We start from the raw sequence: 24,009 nt of genomic DNA, 5'->3' as shown, positions 1-24,009 counted from the left end.
AATAACCCTCCTATTCTTCAGCAATAATCACTAGATGACTTTTCAAATCAGTAGGGAAAGGGTATATCATTCAACAAGTATTATTAAGATAAGTAGCCAACAATGAGGACTACGTATAAACCTGGATCCCTGCCTCCCACCGCAAGTCCACTCCAGATGTAAATATATAAGATAAAACTTTGTTATTTTAAAACACTGTAAAGTAATACAGAGGAAAGTAAATTAAAATCACCCCTGCCCTGCTCATTATTGTTGACATTTTGATGAAAAACCACCTTCCAGATCTCTCTGTGCATCAGTCCACAAGTCTGTACTAATAATGAGTTGTATTATATTAAATAACTTGTTTTGAAATTAGCATTTATTACTAATGTTATAGTGATATTATAGGTATTTTTCTATATCCATGAGCATGAACACGCATCATCATTTTTAATGGCTTCCTGCTGTTTGAGTGTATAATGCAATAATTTATTTAATCATTCCTCCATCTACAGTCTTGTCTTGTTTCCCCAAGTTTTCATTGTTACTGGAAACTATGCTCTGTTGAACATCCTATGTATAACTTTCTATATTTGTCTGGATATATTTATCCATGGAATAAATTTCTAGAAGTAGAATTCTGGTTCAAAGTGTATCTTGACAATTATTTTATATTTTCATAAATTTTACCAAACTGTGGTTCCGAAATATTGTACAACTTAACCTGCTAATGGCAGGTGAAAGTGTCCTGTTCCCTGTGACTTTGGCGACATTAGAGAACAGTGAATTGCTCATGGAAATTCAGCAGGTTTGCTGACCTGCCACATGCCCTACACATCACCAATGTGGACTGACTTCATCAACAACTCTGAGCAAAGGCAGATATGGTCTCTGTGCGACAGTGAAGACTCATGTCTATGGGAACATTTTCTTGCTGCCTCTCTTTTGGTCTTAACATGTTTTTAGATGTCAGATTGTGTCTTCTATACCCAGTAAATATCCTTGGAAAGCTTCCATTCAAAATCATTTATTCTAACTTGAGCTGTATAAAATCCCAGGACACAAGTGGCTTATTAAAACGAACATAAGTAGCCTTTCATATAAGGAGACTTTGTTTTCCTTATTTTTCTCTGCCTTCCTCTGAAGTCTTAGTCCTTCCCACCTGCAACCCTGCTGCCATCGGGCAGAAGTTACTAAGCTCTCTCGTGGCCCTGGCTTGTACATGGATGGAGTGGATCCTCTACCTTGTTATCTGACAGCAGCCTCGCCAGACCCCTCAGGCAGGGAGCTAGAGCTCACGCAGCACCACTATCCCATTCCAAGGCTGTGACTCTCCCAACCATACTCGATTGTGGACTGACAGGCGAACCTTGTCTGAACCACTAGCCCAGCTGTATGACCTTGGGCACATTCCTGCACCTCCATCAGGCTCGCGTCTTTCCCCACGGAGAGTTTGTAACGTGCTATCAGTGGTTCCTAAACCTGGCAGATCATCAAAATGACCTGAGAATCTTAGCAAGACGCTGATTCTGAGGCTCGACCCTAGAAGCAGGGCCCTGGGTGCTGTTTGGAAACCACTCGACAAACTCACCTCTCAGCATATCTCCCACTCCCTTAGGTGACCAGGAACAGAGGGCCACTTCTGAAGCCTCACTTTGCAAGTCCATAAAATGGAAGGATCACCATGGTGACTATCCTAGGAACTTCTTTGGGGTTGACGTGAGACTCTATTCGTGGGAGGAAGGACTTCAAAAACTTCTAACAATTCCAAACAAACGTGGACTATTGGTCTTTTCTGTTTGCTTTTCTTGTTGCGACTTGGAGTCCAGTTTCCGCTCACTGAGCCTAGTGGAGCCCCCTCCCCGCCCCCAGTTATGGGTAGGGAGCCTCCTGCTGATGCCCCTCTTCTGCTTCTGCTTCTTCCACCAGCAACACTCCTCTTTTGTTTCTAATTTAGAGGTGAGGGATTGTCTCCTCCTGGCTTCTCAAAGACCCTTGGCTTTTGAGCCAGCTTACCCATTTCTTCTCATCCATCCCACTCCCCATTCTGTCCCTTATCCCAATCCTCTGACACTTTCTCAGATTTGTCTTCTACACGGGCAGGTGCCCCGTGAACAGACCGGCTAGCCACCCTGTGTTTGGGTCAGGGCAGAGGGAAGATGCCGTAGAGGTCAACAGCTGAGTGAACCAAGAGGTGTGCTCCATCTCCCAACTCCCTCCCCAATCGTGGACAGAGGGGGACCTAGTCTGGGTTGTCCTTGGAGGCCCAGCCCTTGAAGACAGTGGAAGACAGGGGACAGGAGAGGGAAGAGAGAGGGAAGGCATCAGAGGTTTACTGAAGAGTTGACTACTCTGCACCAGGTCCATGCCAGGCACTTTGTGACTATTTTTCAGAACAGGCAACCTTTCTAGAACCTACTTGCCATGTAGTATGCACCAAGGCCGTCTGGTTGAACCCTTCTCCCAGGCCTGCAGTGGCAGCTTTGAGTCTCATCTCACAGATCAGAAAGCAGAGACTCAGAGGAGTGTTGGGTTTCTGTCTCAAATGGCACGGTCAGCAACAGGCAGAACTGGGATTTGAACCCTGCTCTTCATGACTTCAGAGTCTGTCCTGCCCCACGGGAATGGCGGTTATTCACGCTCCATACTTAGCCTTTATATTTCCAGGGAAACGCTTGAGCCTAGAATGGGATTTCTTTTAAGTTTTTGGAGCCAAAATTATTTTAATTTTATGGCTAGGAAAAATGTAAACTTACATTTTCAGCAGACCAGAGATGATAAAGTATGCATTTGTCAAATAAAATTCTTTGCTGTGATAAAGTAAATCATTCCTTGGCCCTGTAAAAAATTAGGCCTCACTTGAACGGTTTTCCCTGCAGCTTTTGCTAATATTTCTGTTATCTCTATTAGGGATTACAGTGATGAATGCCTTTTATTCGCATCGTTAAGCACTTCGGTGAATGTGTGAACACACAGAGCATCATAAGTCATAGGGAAATGAAACAACATGGTCTCCTGGAAAGAAGAAAAGCTGTGAGAGTCTGGCAGATTGGGGTACACATTCTGTCTCTGCCATTCTCCAGCGATGCAAACTCGGTCAAATTCCTTAACTTCTCTGGGTCTCAGTTTCCTGATGTGTAAAATGTAGATAATACTTATCTCACCGGCTAATTTTAAGGATGGAATGAAGTGCTATTACTTCTAGCATTTTGCATGGCTTCTGGCATGAAGTAAGTGCATAATAAATGTCAGGGTTATTATTGAAATGACTCTCGAGGTAACTAGTTATTTAATGACATGCCTGGGGCTCGCTTTAGATATTCGTCTTCTGGGCAGCAAGACGGAGTCTCGCTAGGCTTTACTGTCTGGTGGGCCCCAGCTGCTGATGTCCTTCTGCCCCAGTTAGAAATGGCTCAGGCAGGAGGCAGGTAAATCTCATTAGTGGGCATATCTGGGAGATCTTTTCGGCTGCAGGTAACAGAACATTTAACTTAAAGTGTCATAGACAATTAAGAATATCAATCGCCTCGTACAACAAGTATCCTCAGGGTAAGCGGATTCCAGGGTTTTGGAACTAGGTTGCTTAAAGATTGCACCAAGTTCCCAGATGCTTCCTTCCTATTCTTCTTTGCCATTCTTAGCCTGAAGGCTGTTAGGCTGGCTGTGTCGTGGTCCCAAAATGGCTGCGATAACTCCTATAAAATACACAAAAATACCTACATTATACCCTTAGAGACTGGTTTAATTGGATTCGGTTGGTGCCCTGGTGAGCACTCAGGGGAGCACGTGTGTGTGTACACACTACAAGACATGGGTCTAGGGTTAAGGATCATTGGCGTGACTCTCCAATGTTTGGCCCCTGGTATTCGGGGTATCTTAGCCTTCATTGAAGCACCATGAGATACCTAGCCAAACTGAAGTTCTGGAAAGGGATGTGTGGCTATTTAGACATCCAAAAGAATCTGCCCACACAGGTGTGGTTATAGAGAGCTAGGGAAGCTCCAGAGAGAAGGAACGGAATAGGGGCTGATGAGCCCGCTCACCTGGGACACTTGCACTCCGGGAGGGACAGGGGGCCCCTGCGGCTGTGATACACCCTCTGAGCAGCCCAGGCCAGAATGACCACAGCTACGTATGACTGAAAATGCAGCTTCCCGGATGAACGGAGATCCAGTGTCTCTGAATCTCCCCGAGGTTGCGCTTTTAACAAGCTTCCTAGTTGATTCTTATGCTCATTGATGAGTCAAGAAAACTGCCTAGTGGATTTCGCTGTCAACCCCACTACCACAAACGTTCTGAAAATGACAAGCACCTCTTTTTCCTAGAAAAGTTAGGATTACCTGGATTAGGGCACGTGACATTGTGAGAAGAACACATATTCGACTCTGACAGACTTGAGTGGGGACTCCCGTTCTGCCACCTGTAAATTGCATCAGTTTGGTTAACTTGATCTCTCTGAGCCTCGGTTTTACTGAAATGAGGAGGAGGAGGATGATATTATCTCTTGGAGTGGTTTTGAGGTTAAACAAGATGAGTGCTGTGAGAACCGTCGGCACAGATTAGGACTCCAGAGAGGGAGTTTTCCTATTCTAGATAAGAACGTATGTTTGCACCTACCCTGGGGTCCTTTCAGCCTGACCCAAGTGGTTGTGATCTGAATATTGGACTGAGGCATCAGCAGCTACATTCCTCTGTGTCATTTGGACAGGAGTTCTGGCACAGAGCTGGTCAGACAGGGGCCCTGGCAGTGGGAGGTAGAAGGTCTTCATTGGCCATGGAGGAAAGAGTGAAGTGTGAGTTCTGGCTGGATCCTAGGCTTACCGGAGCCTGCAGCATCCACGTTTCATTGCTTAATAGAGGCTCTGGGCATGGCAGCCTCCCCACTGTCAATTCGACAGCCTCTTGATCTGCCTACCATCCAGGAACAAGTCAAGTATAAACCAGCAATTCATGGAAATGTGCTATCAGGTCACTGAACCAACATGTTACAGTTAACCTGTTTAAAACAGCAATGCCCTTCCCTCTCCCCATTTGTAAACATTCCTTGATAGGCTCTTTTTGGCATATACAACCCAGGAAAATTAATGGCATTGCACCACCTGCCCTAGAATAATTGTCTCCTGTGCTTGTCCAAACGAACCCCATGATTCCACTCAGCCCATGCTAACCCTACACACACGGACTTACCCGAGCAGAGCTCTGTGTGGCTCCAGGAAGCCAGGGATTTCCAAGGAGGAGCAGGGAGGGCCCTCCATCATTCAAAGGCTCAGAGAATGGAGGATAAAGTAACTCCAGGAGACAGTTTGTAGGGGTGTGATGGTGGACTGAGAAGTCAGACAACCCTGGGCTTGGATTCTGGTTCCCAAGTTCTTTTTTTTTTTTTTAAAGATTTTATTTATTTATTTGACAGACAGAGATCACAAGTAGGCAGAGAGGCAGGCAGAGAGAGAGGGGTAAGCAGGATCCCTGCCTTTTTTTTTTTTTTTTTTTAAAGATTTTACTTATTTATTTGACAGAGATCACAAGTAGGCAGAGAGGCAGGCAGAGAGAGAGGGGGAAGCAGGCTCCCTGCTGAGCAGAGAGCCCGATGTGGGGCTTGATTCTAGGACCCTGAGATCATGACTTGAGCCAACGGCAGAGGCTTTAACCCACTGAGCCACCCACATGGCCCACTGGTTCCCAAGTTCAATGCTGTGTGTGGCTTGGCAAGGTCATCAGTCCCATCCTAAATGTATTTAATTTCTGAAGCTTTAACTCCACACACTTGGTCCAACAGCATGAACAGAAGAGAATTATTATAAAGGATGTGGGTGATTTTGCCTGCCAGTCCATTCAGTTGAGCACATATTCTGGAGTGAAAGGTGGTAAGTTGGTGGGGTGGGTCTGTGCTGAGTCAGTTTGGTTCTGCTTGTCTCCTTTCTTGAGAATCTTGTTGTATTGAGTATGATTCAAGTATTTAGGGCAATCATATTTGAAAGCAGACTTTTTTTGCTGACTTCAGAATTCAAGCCCTGGGGAAGAAGGTATTTCATTCCATCTGTACCCCTCACCCCCCTGGTAGTGTTCTACATAGACTGTATCATGTCATTTTCCCTTCCAAAGTGGAAATCTCCTTGAGGGAGGAATCTGATTCCTCACCAACTGCTCTTCTCTAGTATAGAGTCCTACACTTCTTAAAAAAATTTTTATTTATTTAAAAAATTTCTTTTCAGTATACCAGAATTCATTGTTTATGCACCACACCCAGTGCTCCATGCAATATGTGCCCTCCTTAATACCCACCACCAGGCTCACCCAACCTCCCACCTGCTGCCACTCTAAAACTCAGATTTTTTTTTTTAAGATTTTATTTTCTTATTTGAGAGACAGAGAGATAGCAAGAGAGTGCATGAGCAGGGCAGAGAAGAAACAGCAGGAAGCCTGACATGGGGTTTGATCCCAGGACCCTGAGATCATGGCCTGAGCCGAAGGCAGAAGCATAACCAACTGAGCCATCCACATGTCCCACAGAGCCCTACACTTAATAAATACTAAAATGAACTCTGAGTGCCTGTCTGCTCCCAGCTCGTCCTTAAGTGAAAGCATAAACTGGAACATTTAATTGTGACTCATTTTCTCTAGCCAACTTGGTCAGCTTAGAGTGAGTTCTTGATTCAAACAGACCAGTGAGTTACTTCTCTAGCATTACTGAATTTAGGAATGGAACATGGCTTAGAAATGAAAGAGGGAAACAGAGTTTTTGATGGCATTCAGTTTTTGATGGCATTTTGATGGCATATGAAATCAATTCATATTTCAATATATTGTAGAGTCCGAAGACCTGTCTGTCCTTGAGTGAGACCCAGCATCCTCATCATGCTCACCTAAGCTAGCTCAAGGTAGGTTTCATTTACTTGTGGCCAAAGTCATCTTAAATAACGCAATAATTTAGGTAGAAAATGACCTGATGTCATTTGTATGGAGGGTTTAAGAGAGCCTCATTGGCAGAGATCCTCACAGGCAATCCTGTCCTAAGAATGAATGCTGCAGAAGGACATGGGAGTGGCCGTAGAGCTGAAGCGATGAGGTGATAGTTGCAGGGCTGGACCGTCACTGTGTCAATAAACCCTGATATAAGGAGACTCTGTAGATGGAAATCTCTCAGATGCACTGGTTATGTGTCCTCAGACATAACTAAGGAACCGTTGGCTTTTCCTTTCCCATCTTGACTCCTCCTTCAAGCAACTGCAGTTTGGGGAAATGTTGCAGCCTCAGTGCTTTGCTTCATTCCACCCTATGGCATCATATTCCCATTCTATTGCTTTTGGTAAAATCATAACAAACTATTTTGGGAGGCAATGTGAGCCTGAGATTTAGAAGACCTAAATTCTAGTTTTCTATGTGATTAAGAACAATTTGCTTCATCTGTCTGGCCTTCCACTGACTTCTGCATAAAATGAGAATATTAGGTCAGGAATGGAACATGGTTTTTCTTGCTACCTTCTCCCACACTTGCAGCTAAGTCTATCTCTACCTTCCCACCCAAGTTACCATGCTGTGTTTAGTGCACAAACTCAGGGGAGCTGGAAATATACCTTTATTTTTCTACAACAAACTTAACTTTTGTCTCAAACCCCTTTTACATCTGAATGGTGTGTTCCATCTTTCCCAAGGGTCATGGATTTTTAGAAAGCCTGATCCATTTGGTCTTTACCACCATCTATTTTCATCAGCATCCACAGAGATGTCCCTCCTTATCCTGTCTTGTCCTCAATCATTGCTAGTTAAGTAATGTGCTCATGGTCTCAATCAGTTTGTGAATGACCACGTGGAAATGCAAACCCCAGGTTGTGAAATTCTGAAGTCAATATAGATGTAAATATAGACATTTATACATAGATATTGTCATATATAGATATTATAAGTATACGCACATATGTGATGCTTCGCTTTTTTTTTAAAAAAAATTATTTATTGGAGAGAGAGAGAGAGAGAATGTGAGCAGGGAGAGGAGCAGAGGGGGAAGAAGAAAGTGCTACATTGAGTGTGGAGCCTGATGTGGGGCTCCATCTCATCACCCATGAGATCATGACCTGAGCTGAAACCGAGAGTCAGATGCTCAACTGACTGAGCCACCCAGGTGCTCTCTGATGCCTTTTAAAAATTCTCCCAAATCAGTTAGGTTTCATTACCCCCATGTCATAATTATAGAGACTGAAGCTCCATTTTTTTGGGTCTTATCCTAGTAAGAAGAGAGTACAGAGATTTTAACTCAGTTCTGTCTCACTCCAGTCCCTGGGTTCTCCCTGTAAAGTCCCTGTCTCAATTACATTTGCAGAATTAGGTGAGAACTTTGGCAAAGAATCCAATGCAACACATGCTAACTTCAGGGCTGGCTGGCACCTCGGCTGCCTGCCCCATGATGAGGACAGAAGCTTTCCTGTGGTTTATATGCAGCTGTTTGGACATGACATAACTGAAATCTTGTGTTCGTGGCAGACGCAGTCACCTGATACTCCAGCAGAAGGGCGGGGAAGAAAAAGGTGAGTAAATTAGGAGGCAGATGGGATGGTCCCATCACAAGTAACTTGAAGAATAGGAGAAAGATTTCTAATGGAGGGAAATGCCATCTGGAGCTCTGATTCTTGGATACACTGATGTAGAAGGAAGGGAATTATTGCCTAGGAAAAACTTAACAATCATGTAAGTCCCATTTTATTATTTTTTTAAGTTTTTAAAATAAAGTCAATAAATGTGTAGAAAATAAAAAACACAGTACTGAGAAGCATCTGCAAAATCTCCACACTTTCTGTGAAGTGTGTAAACCTGGCGATTCACAGACCTGTACCCCTGGGGATAAAAATATATGTTTATAAAAAATAAAAAAATTAAAAAAAAAATCTCCACACTTTAACATGATCACAATTGATATAAGTAATTTAGAAATTTTTCTGAAGTTTCTTATGAAAAGAATTATAACTCTTGAACTGGTAATCATTCATCATTTTTGTTTAGCATCATTTCATAACTCTTTTTTTAACATCATATAATCTCATAACTATTATTTTTTATGAGCATAAAATATTTCATCGGTGAGATATAATTATAAAACCATTTCCCTCTTTATGGACATAGAGGGTGTCCTCAACCTTTTAGCTATAATAAATGAAGTGGGTTCTGTTTTCTGTTCTTGCAAAGAAATCTCTGCTTCCCTGTATCTTCCACACTCTCAGATGTGTGGAAGCCACAGCACCCATTCTCTCCACTTCTGTTGCTAGTCTCCAGCCTGGGCACCTCCTGTGGCATCTTGGAGGGTGGATGACTCCTTTCCTTTCCCATATTTTCAATCCTTTAATACTTCTAGCCATGTTTATGTCTCCGCTAGTCTAACACCTCCCCGCCCACCAATCTTGAGTCCACTTATGATCCCACCTAGTATCTCTCTCCTTGCCTCCATGTTGTGTCCCAGGGTATTCTGGCTTCTGTCTCCTCTCTTCTATTGGAATTGCTCTAGTAGCGGCCCCTGGATGGCTCCTGTGGACCTCTCTCTGTGTGCATCTTTAGGGGCCTGCTTCCTTGGCTTCCATGATGTTGCTGTCTTAGTCCCTCTCCAACCTCTCGTGCCTCGATCTCCATCCCCTTGTACTGCACTGTCTCACCCATTCCTGCGTGTTGGCCCTCCCAAGAATCTCATTGTTGGCCTTCTTATCTTCTCACTTTAGAGACTTTCTTTCTCTGCCCTTTCATTCATTTTCAGTTTCAACCACTCTCAGTCGTTGCTAACCTCTATTACCACCTTGAACCATTCTCCTAAATCTTATTCAGACTCCATCTTTTCAATTTACAAATACTTGTCAAGAGCTTTATGTGTGCCAGGATTTGCTCTAGATTGGCTTCAAAAATGAATAAAGGACGGTTTCTGAAACTCATATGTGCATTTGTTGTTGGGCATCTCCCCTTGGATGATGCACACACATTCTATGACTTCTCTCTTGCCCAGACCAGCTCCCATGCCTGTGCTTAGTGACTGCTTATCATCCCCAGCTAGGTGCCCAAGCTGGAGACTCAGGGCTTATCTCAGACTAGCTCTAAACTCAATCTTTATATACCGTGACTGTCAGTGAATGTTTCAGAATCTATGCACTAACCCCATTCCCCTCCCATTGTAGCCCCATCCTTGGCTCTCATCTCCTATCTATTCTTTTGCAGTTACCTTTCTTTCATTCCTTTTTTTTTTTTTTTTAAGAGAGAGAGCATGTGTGTGCCTGGGGAGTAGGGGGAGATGGGCATAGGGAGAGGGAAAGAGGGAGTCTTAAGCAGGCTCTGCACTGATGCAGGGCTCGAACTCAGGACCCTGAGATCATGACCTGAGCTGAAATCTAGAGTCGGACATTTAACTGACTGAACCACCCAAGTGCCTCCAAGGTTACCCTTTAAAGGACTTGAGAGCCTTTAGGATGTTCCTAACCACATATCTGGCTACATCATCCCATGGCTGAAACTTCTGATGGCTTCCTATTGCATATGGGATACACTTCAAGTACTCTCCTGGGATATCCAAGTTCCCTACTCTGCTGGGGATTTCCAAGGGCATCCTGGCCCTTGCTCACCCTTTTAGCTATTTTTCTGCCACTCTGCATCTTACACTCTATGCTATATAACATTGGGCTCTTGTAGTTTAGCCATCTTAATTGCTTAATTCAGGCATTACTCCCTCTACCTGAAATCCCTTATACTCAGGTCTCACTTCTGCAGTTCAATTTTTTCCTTAAATCTAACCTCAGGCTTCATCATTTCAGAAAGCCTTGCCTGGTCTCCTCCTCCCCATCTTATGGGATGGGTCACTCCAGATTCTGTGCACTCTTAGCAGCCTGTACATGTCTTCTTCACTATATACATTTCACTGTTTATCTGTTCACATGTCTATCTTCCTTAGGAATCCAAACAAATGTTGAACAAATTAATTTTAAAAATCCCATGTATGTACCTAGAAATTCTTTGTTAGGGACAGATCACTCTAGTTCAGGCTAATTTGTAAAGTTCCCCATTGTTAAACCAGAGGAGAAGTGTTTCTACAGGATCATCTAAAATCCCCAGTTGGGCCAAGAATTGGGATTTCAACTTTGACCTCCTGTCTTCTCATTTTAGGCACTAACTTTTCGACCACAGCAAAGCTCCCAGAGTTTTAAGGCTCTGGACAAACTCTCTGCCCTAGAGATTAATTTTAGAGTCATTGAAATTCTGCCAGCTCTGGGGGCAATGATTGGGAGCCAGGCTGACAACCAGTAAAGGAGGAAATTGCTCTGTGTCTATTTCAAGATGAGAGAGTTGTAACCACGGTCCCTCCCCCAGTGATGCTGTTCGAAAAAACATAAATTTAATACTTTCATGAAACTCAATCTTCTAACCATAAGAGTTTCAGGGCTTTCTTTGATGTTCAGTAAAAGTTGTTCCATGCCAATGTCTATTGCACATATGGTGTGAAAGCCGCCTTGCACATGAGCTCAGCATCTTGAGTCCCTAACTATCTGGAATGAATACTTAATATTTGTTGCAATAACTCAACAAGTATTTATTCAGTGCCTGATATGTTCATAACACATCGAGTTGCTGGAGAATGAGTACAGACCTTTGGGTCAGATGAAAGGGTATTCACATCCTATCTTGGCTGGACATCATGGCAACCCCCACATCCCCCTGAGATTTGGTTTCCTCATGTGTGAAATGGGTTTGGAATATTTACCTTTCAGGGCTGGAGGAAGGATTTTGTGAGGTAGAATAAGAAAAGAGCCTGCCTTGCACACAGTACCGGGTGCATAAATATTCATTTAAGAGAGAAACTACGAGAACCCAGTTTCCTACAAATGTGATTTGAGTTGACAAGTTGAGGCTTTTATCTGACTACAAGTAGCATGGAAAACCGTTAGGGATGCATCAATTAGAAATGCATTTGGCTTCAGAACACAGGAACCAGTGGTGAGCCAGTAAATGATTAACAAGTGACTCTCTGGGGACAAATAAAATGCTGATTTGTAGTTTTTACTGATTTTCATGGTGGAAATACTCCCACCATGGCTGACTTAAAGCTCCCATTGTGATGTCACCAAATGTGGAATTGGAAAGATATATAGTATCTGGTAGAGCGTGTACTATGGTGTGTAGTATGGAGTTGGGAGACTCATGCTATTCCCACATTCACATACAATATGTGTCTATAGCCTCACAATTATAGATAATAGCAAAATTTATAACATATTTGGGAATTGACGAGTTTTGAATATTTATTACTTTTTAACAATTTATTTGAATGTAACCTTATATAACTTAATTTTTAATAATCTCTGAGTTTACCTGGCTCACTAAGTTTCTGAAAATTTAACAGTTTACTCTCAGGAGCTGGTTCCGTCAGCTCCAGCACACCACTGCACCAAATCTTAACACTAGTGACTTCAACACTCATGTTTTATTTCTCTCATATGACAAGAAGTTCAGGGATGGGCAGCATGCTGGTGGTTCAGTGAAGTCATCAGGGACCTAGATTCTTTCTGCTCTGCCATCTTAAGGATGTGCTCTTCATCCTCATGGGTGTTGCTGCAAGACTGCAAGATAGCTGCTATCCATCCAGACTCCGTATCCATCCAGACTCCACAGCAAGAAGGGGTAGGACAAAAAGGGTGACATGTGTTTATTTGGGAAGAGATACTATAGTTTCCAATTGACTGCTGTAACAAATTATCACAAGTTTAACACAAAAACAACAGTGGCTAAAACCAACACAAATTTGTATAGTTCTGGAGGTCATATATTTATATATGTCTGGAGGACAGAAGTCCTTAATGATTCTCACCTGACTCAGGTTGAGGAGTCGGTAGGGCTGTGTTCTTTTGTGGAAACTCTAGGGGAGACTCCTTTCCCAGTCTTGGGGGTCACTGTGTTACGTAGCTTGTGGTCCCGTTCTGTGCCCAAAGCCAGCAATGGCCAGCTGGGTCTCTCTCTCTCCTCACATCACTCTGACGCTGCTCTTGTTTTCACATCTCATTCTTCTTTGAATCCCCTGCCTCCCTTTTTCATCTATGAGGACCTTGTGGTAACATTGGGCCTACTGGATAATCCAGAATAATCTCTGCATATCAAGATCCTTACCTTCATCCTATCTGCAAAGTCCCTTTTGCCAGAGAAGGTAAAATTCACAAGTTCCAAAGACTAGGATATGAACAGCTTTGGTGGCTGTCATCCTGCTCACCACAGATACCTTTCCCTGGGGATATTTTGTACCTTCCACTGATCAGAGCTGAACTGTCACAAGGCCATCCTGATTAAAGGACAGGCCAGCAGGCCAAGTTTTAGCTTTCAGAACAACACAGAAAATATGAATAAGGTGGTGGCACCTGGAAATAACGGTTGGGTCAACCAACCAACACTGTCTGCCACACTGGGAAATAATGAAAAGCCAAACAGGTCTATCCAGAAATCTATTCTTTGATTCAATGTAATTATTATTGTTATTTTTTAAATAGGCTGCTCTCCTAAATTAGTAATTGGCAGGTGTACTCTATGAACATTGTTCAAGCTTATTTCCTTGCTTGCCTTTCCTTTTCTCTCTTCTCGCCCTTCCTCTGTGGGCTTAACTCAGGTTGCTAGCCTGTCTCCTGGTACGCAGTAGACAATGGAGATGAGTTTATGGCTTACTCAAGGTGGGTGAAAGGCTGACCACTCTTTTCTTCAAGTCAGGGACGTGGTAATAGGATGTAGCATTATAACCAGTTGCCTTCATTGATCCACCATTAACCTTGTTAGGAAATTTATCTCACGTGGCTTGTCTATCCATTTTTCAGTTGTTTAGACACTGTAATGGGACCGGTTGGGGGGCAAGGGGTCAGATAACCTTAGGCCTCTGGTAGTCAGATATGGTGACATGGAGAGTAGAGTTACCTCCAGGGAGGAAGGACTTCATGTAAGGGGCACAATGGCTCCTCATTGGCTTTATCACAGTACCAGAATTTTTCCACATCACAGAACATATGTCAGAAAAGTTCATAACTGGGAGACCCATTCATCCCCATCTTGATCACTGCAAAGATGACGGAACCCAAGAAAAAACAGTCTTGTGTGTCACTCACATGAATCTTCAGGAGGTAAGTACTAGACGTTGGAACACGGCCGTGTCACTTAGTATCCCTGAAGTGTCAGAATTTTCTACCCTTGGAAGGTTTGTTTGGCTTGGAAATTTCTAAGCTTCTTCATTTGGATGAAGATAGCTGATGTGATAGTACATCTTTGAAGTTAAGCTACAGCAGCTGTGTTTTTTACAGTTTTTTTTTTTTTTTTTTTTCCTCCCTTTCCCCTCTCACTCCTGATTATGTCTATTTTGCTAACCTTTATGTGTCTATGTGCTTCACCAGCCTTGTGGGCCAACAGGTGAAATAAAAATAAGTGTGAAAATGAAAAGAATGGGCAAGCAAGAGGAAAGCTAGCAAATCAGCTCTGGGCGTTCGTGGGAAGCCAGGACAGTCAGGGGGCCAGCGGACTGAGAAGCCACAGGAAGCAGGAGGCAATTTGGATAAACACTTGATGTCTCTATATGGTGCTGAGGTCGGAGGAGGCCCGAAGGAATTTCAGGGAAGAGATATTATAGACTAAGAACTTCCCTTTTGAGACTCTCTAAACAAGGGCTTCATATGCATATGGAGTGGTGTGGTTTTTTTTTTTTTTTTTTTTTTTGGCTGCTGCTTCTCCTTTTTGTAAACTGCATATGCTGAATAAATGAGGACAGCATCTCCCAGATGCAGCTGATCAGGCTGAGAAGCTCACTGAAAATCCCCGGGTTCCCCTGCAGCAGGCTCCATGCCTCTGCTGGCTCCCTCAGCCATGGGTGGGACACGGCAGGGGCCCACCACATTGACACTGGTGTCCCATTTTTCTTCGTCCCTTCCTGTTCTCTGCTGCATGGTGGTAGCCTGGGTTGTACAGGATCTCATGAATCCACTTACTCATGGCTGCCAACGGGAGACTTTGGAGTGTAAACTTCATTCATCCGGGTGATTTAAGGCATGTCTTGGTGACAAGGGCATTCATCTTTCCAAATGGTGTGGGGCCAGCAAAAGCCAAAGACGCTCAACCTCATTACATGATCATTGTTCAAAGACGTGTGGGAAATGTGGAAAGTACATGCTCTTTAAAAAAAAAAAAATTGTGGTAAAATCTATATAGCATAACACTTACCATTTTAATCATTTTTAAGCATACAGTTCAGTGCTGTTAAGTATGTTCATACTGCTGTTCAAGAATCGCCACCCTTCATCTCCAGAACTTTCCCAGCTTCCCAAACGGAAACCGTGCTCCCATTAAGCAATCATTCTCTCCCCCACTCCCTCACCTCTGGCCACTGTCTGTCTCTAAGAATGTGGTCACTGTAGGTATATTGTGCAGTATTTTTCCCTTCGTCCCTGTTTCCTTTTACTTCAAGGTTCCTCCATGTTACAGTGTTTGTCAGTGTGTCGTTCCTTTTTTTTTTTTTTTTTATGGCCACATCATATTCCTCTCTATGTAAACTTCCTATTTTGTTTCTCCGTTCATCCCCTGGTGAAGTGGTATCTTGCGGTTTTGATTTCTGTTTCCCTGAAGATGAGTGACTTTGAGTATCTTTTCATGTGGATATTGCCCATTTGCACCTCTTCTTTGGACAAATGTCAATTGGTGTCTTTTGCCTCATTTTTAACTAGTTGCCTGTTTCTTGTTGTCAATTTGCATATGGTACAGATTCTTGAAAAACAGGCCAGAGAACAGTGATAACTGTCACATTTAGAGGCTTTACTCATCAGCAATCAGGCCTGCCCGCCCTTCCCTTGTTTTAGGTCAAGATTTTTAAAGCTTTATTTCCAACACGTTCTGTCTGGAATATTCCAATCTCATTTTGTCGCCTTGGTAATCGCTGGGTAATTTGGTTAAAAGCTATCCATGTAGATGGCATAACATTGTTTTAGAATGAAGGGAATCCAGAGAGAGGAGAGGTAAAATCTGGAAGCTGGTCTCTTTGACTCTATAATGTTGACTTGGACAGAGGGCCCAAAATGGTAGAACCTGACCCAAGATTTCCATGTTCTAACTATCTTTTGACCAAAGGTTGGGCAAAGCTCCATTTGGCTTACCTCATTGGCACTTCTGCTGCCCATGCTGTCTTGAAGGAAAATAGGGCGGCTCTCTAAATAAAATGCCATGAAATGTTTAAAAAAAAAAAAAAGTAAAAATAAATAAATAAATAAATAAATAAATAAATAAAGCAACTCTGCCTTTCTGCCAGGGGCAGGGGTCGGTGAGAGTGGAAAGAGAAGAAACTCCAGCCTTCGATTACCCATCAGAGTCTTCCAGAGAACCCCAAGAAATGGTTACGTCTTATGTCCTCTAGGATGCCCTTTTGGCATTGTGAGAGTTCAGCTTTGTTCCTCCGCCACTCTTGGTTTCTAGAACCGAATGTCTTCTGGGCACAGCTTATTGAAGTTTGCACTAGGGCTGCTGAGACACCTCCCAACCCCCAACCCCCGCTTCTAGCCCCTGCTCAAGACAGCTGAAACTGGCCTTAAACATGCCAAGGCCCGTTGGTACCCCCTGCTATTGGTGTCAGGGTTGCAGGTAACCTTGTCCTGAAGCTGTCCCATTCTTCTGGCTCAGATTCACGTTTCCCATGGCAACCCCCTTACCACAAATCTGACCTGAGCCCTGTGTACAGGACCTCTCCAGACTTCTGTCTAACTGACAACATGAACTGCACCCAGACCCGCCCCACTGATGCAAACATATTGCTCTTTGGTCAGACTTGCGTGCAGGAACTTATAGTGCATGGTTTTCTCTACCAGGATACTCTTATCTCTCTCCCTTATTAAAATATATGAGCACTGGATGCTATACACAACTAATGAATCATTGAACACTACATCAAAGATTAATGATATTATTCCTGGAGGACATTAGGAGAAGGAAGGGAAAAATGAAGGGGGGCAAAACAGAGGGGGATACAAACCAAGAGATACTATGGGCTCTGGGAAATAAACTGAGGGTTTTAGGGGGAGGGGGTGCAGGGATGGATTAGCCCAGTGATGGGTATTAAGGAGGGCAGGTATTGTACGGAGCACTGGGTGTTATAGCAAACAATGAATCATGGAACACTACATAGAAACTAAAGATGTACTGTATGGTGACTAACATAACATAATAAAAAAAAACTAATGATGTATTATATGTTGGCTAAATGAACATAAAAAAATAAGCAGGAAAAAATTTAAAAAAGTAAAGTGTAAGTATAAAGTAAAAAAATATATATTATAACATATATACATATCCTGTTGATGGGGCGCCTGGGTGGCTCTTTAGGTTAAGTGTTCAACTCTTGATCTCAGCTTGGATCTTGATCTTGGGGTCATGAGTTCAGGCCCTATGTTGGGCTCCACACTGAGCTAGGAATCTACTTAAAAAAAAATACACACACACACACACACTTTTAAATATATATTTATATAAAATATATTTATAAAGTTTTATATTAAAAATAAAAAATATATATCCATCTCCTGTTGGGGCCCTACTATGCCTGCATTATTGCCAGCTGTGAATAAACCTCTGGGTGAGCACAGAGGAGGCTCAGATTAGGATTCCAGTATATTATTTTGAAGAGAAAGACACTGTATTTCAGCTACAGTTTTTCATCCACCCATTTTCTCTGGATATGAGTCTAACACAAAGGTCCTTCCATGGTTCAGATTGCAAGGTCTACATTTTATTCCTCCAAAGAGAATATTCCCATGTATTTGGGCACTGTATCTTAAAATGTTTGGCTCTGTTTTCAAGTATATAAATATATCCTGATGAATACATTCATTTCCCAATCCTCCCAGGGAGATCACTGAACCTAGAGAATTTAATTGAATTTTGAGTCTTCCTGGAATAACTCAAAGAACAGCCATTAAAGTTTCATGGGATGCACTGATTATTCTGTGTATGATTTTAAGAAACAGCTCCAGTGGAGAAGAGCCCAAAGCCAGGCAGTGTAACATTGGAACTCACAGATGGGGGAAGGCAAAATGCTAGGCTCATTGAGGAAATGTTTCCTTTTTTGACCTGGCTTTAAGTGGCATTATAATCAAAGATGGAAGAAACACTCGTGGTTAATTTAACAGATCCGTTAGCAAAAGGACTTTTGGACACACATCCAAACTTTTCATTATATAAATAGGGAAACCACACGAATGGGGAAAATGACTTGCTTGAACTCAAATCCTAAGAGCCAAATGTCACTTGTCCATCATCTGTGGCCAAATAAGTCTATGCGGGTAGTTCTGAATCACAGTTATTATCCTCGGACTGTCTGTAAATGGTTGTTAGTGACTAGTAATGACTCGTGGTATTTACCTTTCCAGGGTCTAACATTTTAACATGTAGCAGAAACTTGATGCACAGGAAGAAGGTTTTAATGGTAAAATCAGCTCTACTCTAAGACCATCTAGAAAACGGGGTGAGCAGGGCTCTTTACCTAGGATCCTTGGAAGGACTTCAAACTCTGATATTATATGAATTATTTTATGCATGGGTAGGTATGTGTGTTTTCTTTAGGGAGAGGATCTGTTTATCCTGGACTCTCTCGGTTGTATGAGACAGAAACCTTGAGCATAAAGGTAATTTATTGGCTTATTTTTCATGGGCTCATACCCAGGGCACTAATAGCTTCCAGAATGGCTGAATATGGTTATTCTGTTTCTCTTTTTCCATCTCTCAACTCAGCTTGCCTGTCACTTCATTCTGATTTGGGGTTCTTTCTACATGGTGGACAACAAAGCTATCAAGCACTCCATGCTTACCCCTCCCAGATTAGTACTCCCAGATGGTGAGAGAGTGACTCTCAGTCCCCATGTGAGTTACTCAGTCATGCCTTTACCATTCCCTGGCATTAGGGTCTTGAGCCACTTTGGCTGATCAGCCTGGGTCACCCGTTTTCACCCTATCTTGTACACACAGTCTCACAGAGCCACATGGGGGGAGGAGGCCCACACAGGCACCAGAAGGAGGGAACCAGAAAGCACATGGAACATTGGCTGTGTCATTCACCAGATTCTCAAAGTGTCTGTGATGCACAGTGGGCTTGGGAATATCACCTGTTGTACATGCTGCTTCCAGAAGGCAGTAATCTGGGGACAGATTGTCTATGGGAAGTTCTGGGCAGTGATTGTTAGATTTAAAAGAGGATGTTTGATATTATAACATACTTCTATATTTGGAATGCTAAAACAACAACAACAACAACGTGTTGGGTATTTTTTTTTTAATTTTTATTTCTTTTCAGCATAACAGTATTCATTATTTTTGCACCACACCCCGTGCTCCATGCAATCCGTGCCCTCTATAATACCCACCACCTGGTACCCCAACCTCCCACCCCCCGTCCCTTCAAAACCCTCAGATTGTTTTTCAGAGTCCATAGTCTCTCATGGTTCACCTCCCCTTCCAATTTCCCTCAACTCCCTTCTCCTTTCCATCTCCCCTTGTCCTCCATGCTATTTGTTATGCTCCACAAATAAATGAAACCGTATGATAATTGACTCTCTCTGCTTGACTTATTTCACTCAGCATAATCTCTTCCAGTCCCATCCATGTTGCTACAAAAGTTGGGTATTCATCCTTTCTGATAGAGGCATAATACTCCATAGTGTATATGGACCACATCTTCCTTACCCATTCGTCCGTTGAAGGGCATCTTGGTTCTTTCCACAGTTTGGTGACCATGGCCATTGCTGCTATAAACATTGGGGTACAGATGGCCCTTCTTTGCATTACATCTGTATCTTTGGGGTAAATGCCCAGTAGTGCAATTGTAGGGATAGGGAAGCTCTATTTTTAATTTCTTGAGGAATCTCCACACTGTTCTCCAAAGTGGCTGCACCAACTTGCATTCCCACCAACAGTGTAAGAGGGTTCCCCTTTCTCACATCCCCTCCAACACATGTTGTTTCCTGTCTTGCTAATTTTGGCCGTTCTAACTGGTATAAGGTGATATCTCAATGTGGTTTTAATTTGAATCTCCCTGATGGCTAGTAATGAACATTTTTTCATATGTCTGATAGCCATTAGTATGTCTTCATTGGAGAAGTGTCTGTTCATATCTTCTGCCCGTTTTTTGATATGATTGTCTGTTTTGTGTGTGTTGAGTTTGAGGAGTTCTTTATAGATCCTGGATATCAACCTTTTGTCTGTACTGTCATTTGCAAATATCTTCTCCCATTCCGTGGGATGCCTCTTTGTTTTGTTGAATGTTTCCTTTGCTGTGCAGAAGCTTTGATCTTGATGAAGTACCAAAAGTTCATTTTCGCTTTTGTTTCCTTTGCCTTTGGAGACATATCTTGACAGAAGTTGCTGTGGCTGATATCAAAGAGGTTACTGCCTATGTTCTCCTCTAGGATTCTGATGGATTCCTGTCTCACGTTGAGGTCTTTTACGCATTTCGAGTTTATCTTTGTGTACAGTGTAAGAGAATGGTCGAGTCTCATTATTCTACATATAGCTGTTCAGTTTTCCCAGCACAATGTATTGAAGAGACTGTCTTTTTTCCACTGTATATTTTTTCCTATTTTGTAGAAGATTATTTGACCATAGAGTTGAGGGATATGATGAATATGGATGCTAAGATCCTCAACAAGATCCTAGCAAACAGGATCCAACAGCACATTAAAAAGATTATCCACCATGATCATGTGGGATTCATCCCTGGGTTACAAGGATGGTTCAACATTTGTAAATCAATCAATGTGATAGAACAAATTAATATGAGAAGAGAGAAGAGTCACATTTTCCTCTCAATTGATGCAGAAAAAGCATTTGACAAAATTCAGCATCTGTTCCGATTAAAACGCTTCAAAGTATAGGGATAGAGGAAACATTCCTGAACTTCATAAAACCTATTTATGAAAGACCCACAGCAAATACCATCCTCAATGAGAAAAGCTTGCAGCCTTCCCGTTGAGATCAGGAACACAATAAGGATGCCCACTCTCACCACTCTTGTTCAACATAGTATTAGAAGTCCTAGCAACAGCAATCAGACAACAAAGAGAAATAAAAGGTATCCAAATTGGCAATGAAGAAGCCAAACTCTCTCTCTTTACAGATGACATGATTCTTTATATGGAAAACCCAAAAGACTCCACCCCCAAACTACTAGAACTCATACAGCAATTCAGCAACGTGGCAGGATACAAAGTCAATGTACAGAAATCAGTGGCTTTCTTATACAATAACAATGACAATACAGAAAGGGAAATTAGAGAATCGATTCCATTTACTATAGCACCAAGAACCATAAGATGCCTGAGAATAAACCTAACCAAAGAGGTAAAGGATCTGTACTCGAGGAACTACAGAACACTCATGAAAGAAATTGAAGAAGACATAAAAAGATGGAAGACCATTCCATGCTCTTGGATCGGAAGAATAAACATTGTTAAAATGTCTATACTGCCTAGAGCAATCTATACTTTTAATGCCATTCCGATCAAATTCCACCAGTATTTTTCAAATAGCTGGAGCAAATAATCCAAAAATTTGTATGGAATCAGAAGAGACCCCAAATCGCTAAGGAAATGTTGAAAAACAAAAATAAAACTGGGGGCATCACGTTACCTGATTTCAAGCTTTACTACAAAGCTGTGATCACCAAGACAGCATGGTACTGGCCTAAAAACAGACACATAGACGAGTGGAACAGAGTAGAGAGCCCAGATGTGGACCTTCAACTCTATGGTCAAATAATCTTTGGTATTGTTTTGTTAATGTGATTCCTGAAAATGGAGCTTAACAAAATCTTGGTTGGTGGTAGTATTTGGAAGACAAAAGGGATTCTTAAGGATTTGAGGGAGAGAGGGCTGAGCCCCCAGAGGGAGGAGTTTCAAATTCTCCACTGGGCTTGGGCTACTCCCTTACCTTTTGGGGCCTGTGTTCAACTGCTGTCTGGTCACTGGGATTCTGTATGAGTGAACACTGTGTTTCAAACTGCCCTCGCCTCCACCTTGTGAGACTTGCCCGTCCCCCATCTCTGCTTCACGTGTCATCATGGCATTCACTCATCAGCATCTGATAGACTGTGTATCTTACTTGTTTTTCTTTAGCTGTTTGTCTCCCCTCACTGAATTCCATGAAGGTAGACTGGTTTGCCTAATGTGTTCAAGGCTGTATCCTTAGTGCCTGGACTCTACGTGGCCCCTAGAAGACACTCAGTTGGTAGTTGTTGAACAAAGGAGTCTCATTACCCACACATAAGCACAAGGAATATTTTCTTGTTTTCTTCTTACATATATATTTAACATAGCTCTCTATAGGAGCTTAGATTCTCTTTTATTTTATTTTATTTTTTTCCACTTAGCCTGAAAGAGTGCACCTCAATGGAAAATAAAATGAAAATGTACATTTTTTTCTGAGGACGTTAGGTGTGGTGGGAAAGGTGAGGAGAGCATGGTATCTAGCACTTGGCTAGTCTTCTGGATCTGCCTCCTGCTGCAGACTCTTGCTGGTGTGTGAAGGGAGTAAAATGTAACAATAAAATAATAGTCTTTTTTTTTCTCTTTAAAGATTTTATTTGATTGTCTGAGAGAGAGAGAGAGAGCGAGTGAGAGCTCAAACAGTGGGGAGGGACAGAGGGAGAGGGAGAAGTGGAAAGCCTGATGTGGGACTTGATCCCAGGACTCTGAGATCATGACCTGAGCCCAAGGCAGATGCTTGACTGACTGAGCCACTCAGAAACTCAGAACAATAATCTTCACTGCACGTCCCTGAAATGTTTGAAAGATGTCATTTAAAGAGAAAAAGCTAGGTCAGTGGTAGATTTTCCTCTACCTTAGACCTTCCCAGGCCCAGAGGGGGCCAGTGCAGGGGTCTCCTGCTTTGGGGTGGGAATTGGCAGAGATGTCACCTGACCAGGCCGTATAGAAGAAGATGACATGAGAGACTGTCCTTCAGCCAAGAGAATCTTGTTGTCAACTAACAATCTTTGTGTTCTCAGGTACACAGAGGACACTGCGTGGAGATTTTCTGGATGGATTGGGAGGAATTGGGTACCACGGTAGGTATTTCTGTGTTTCATTTCATTTCATTCAACTTTGCATGAATAATATTTTCATCCTTGTTTTATACGTAAGTAAACCAAGCCACTCTCTTCTGGTCACACAGTTAGAATGGGTCGCTTCGTCTTGAGCTCAGGACTCTGTTTTCCAAAACACAGTGGTCTTCCTCCATGCTACCCTGTCACCACAGCAGGGTTCAAAGCAGCCTGATGGAAAGCAGGAAATGTAGATTGATCCACGTGTGTTCAAGTGAAAGGGCTCTTTGTGAACAGCAAGACATGAACTTTGGGGAATTCTTGAAAAGCATACATCCCTTGGGGTTCAGGCTTCCACTTTACAGAGCATATATTTACAATGAAATCTCCTTCCAAGTCTTCTGGTTGAGCACTATGATTGTCTATGCAAGATTTGTCAAGAGATACTTGTTTCTCCTGGGATCTTGTCTACCAAGGAAGACTTTGCTGTTCACAGACTCTCCAGTCTCGGGCCTGGGGAGCCACAAAGTCACATTCTAGTAAGCATAGGAAAAGAATGTTATTTCCAGGCTAAAGCATTTAGCCACCAGTGTGAGACCCTCCTGTGCTCATTTCCACAGCTGTGCCCATACTGGAAGCATCCAGTGAGATGGGCCTTCCTTAAGGTTGAGGCAGGATTCATGTCTGAGGCCATCCACCCTGGAGTCCTCTGAATCCACAATGAACTTTATTGATGGGGGGAAGGTTAATGAGATGGAAGGGTGTTTGTTACCAAAGTATTATCTTGGCCATTTCAACAAATCCACCTTTTTCTTTCCTATGCAGCAAGAATACTGAGAAAGGACCAGAGGTTATGTTTTACCACACACTACACTGGCACTGAACTCTGGATGAACAAGGTTTCCTGTGGGTTCAACATCACTTTGGAAGTAGTAGGTGATTTCATGTGGAGAGGTTATTTTGAGGATAAAATTAGA

The 24,009-nt window shown here is 42.7% G+C and overlaps 1 long non-coding RNA gene across 1 annotated transcript in view; it reads left to right on the top strand.

The window, feature by feature from the left end:
- The first annotated feature begins 6,709 nt into the window (after positions 1-6,709).
- LOC116584888 overlaps positions 6,710-24,009 on the top strand; it is a 90,190-nt gene continuing 72,890 nt past the window's right edge. Inside the window, exons 1-5 of the long non-coding RNA XR_004283366.1 lie at positions 6,710-6,860; positions 8,300-8,504; positions 13,978-14,096; positions 22,997-23,056; positions 23,858-23,968. This is a non-coding gene — a long non-coding RNA (uncharacterized LOC116584888). The remainder of the gene's footprint in view (positions 6,861-8,299; positions 8,505-13,977; positions 14,097-22,996; positions 23,057-23,857; positions 23,969-24,009) is intronic.

Source organism: Mustela erminea, chromosome 2, assembly GCF_009829155.1.
Source record: "Mustela erminea isolate mMusErm1 chromosome 2, mMusErm1.Pri, whole genome shotgun sequence".
Classification (NCBI taxonomy): Eukaryota; Metazoa; Chordata; class Mammalia; order Carnivora; family Mustelidae; genus Mustela; species Mustela erminea.
Note: the sequence above shows the minus strand (reverse complement) of the source record. Positions and strands in the feature narration are given on the sequence as shown.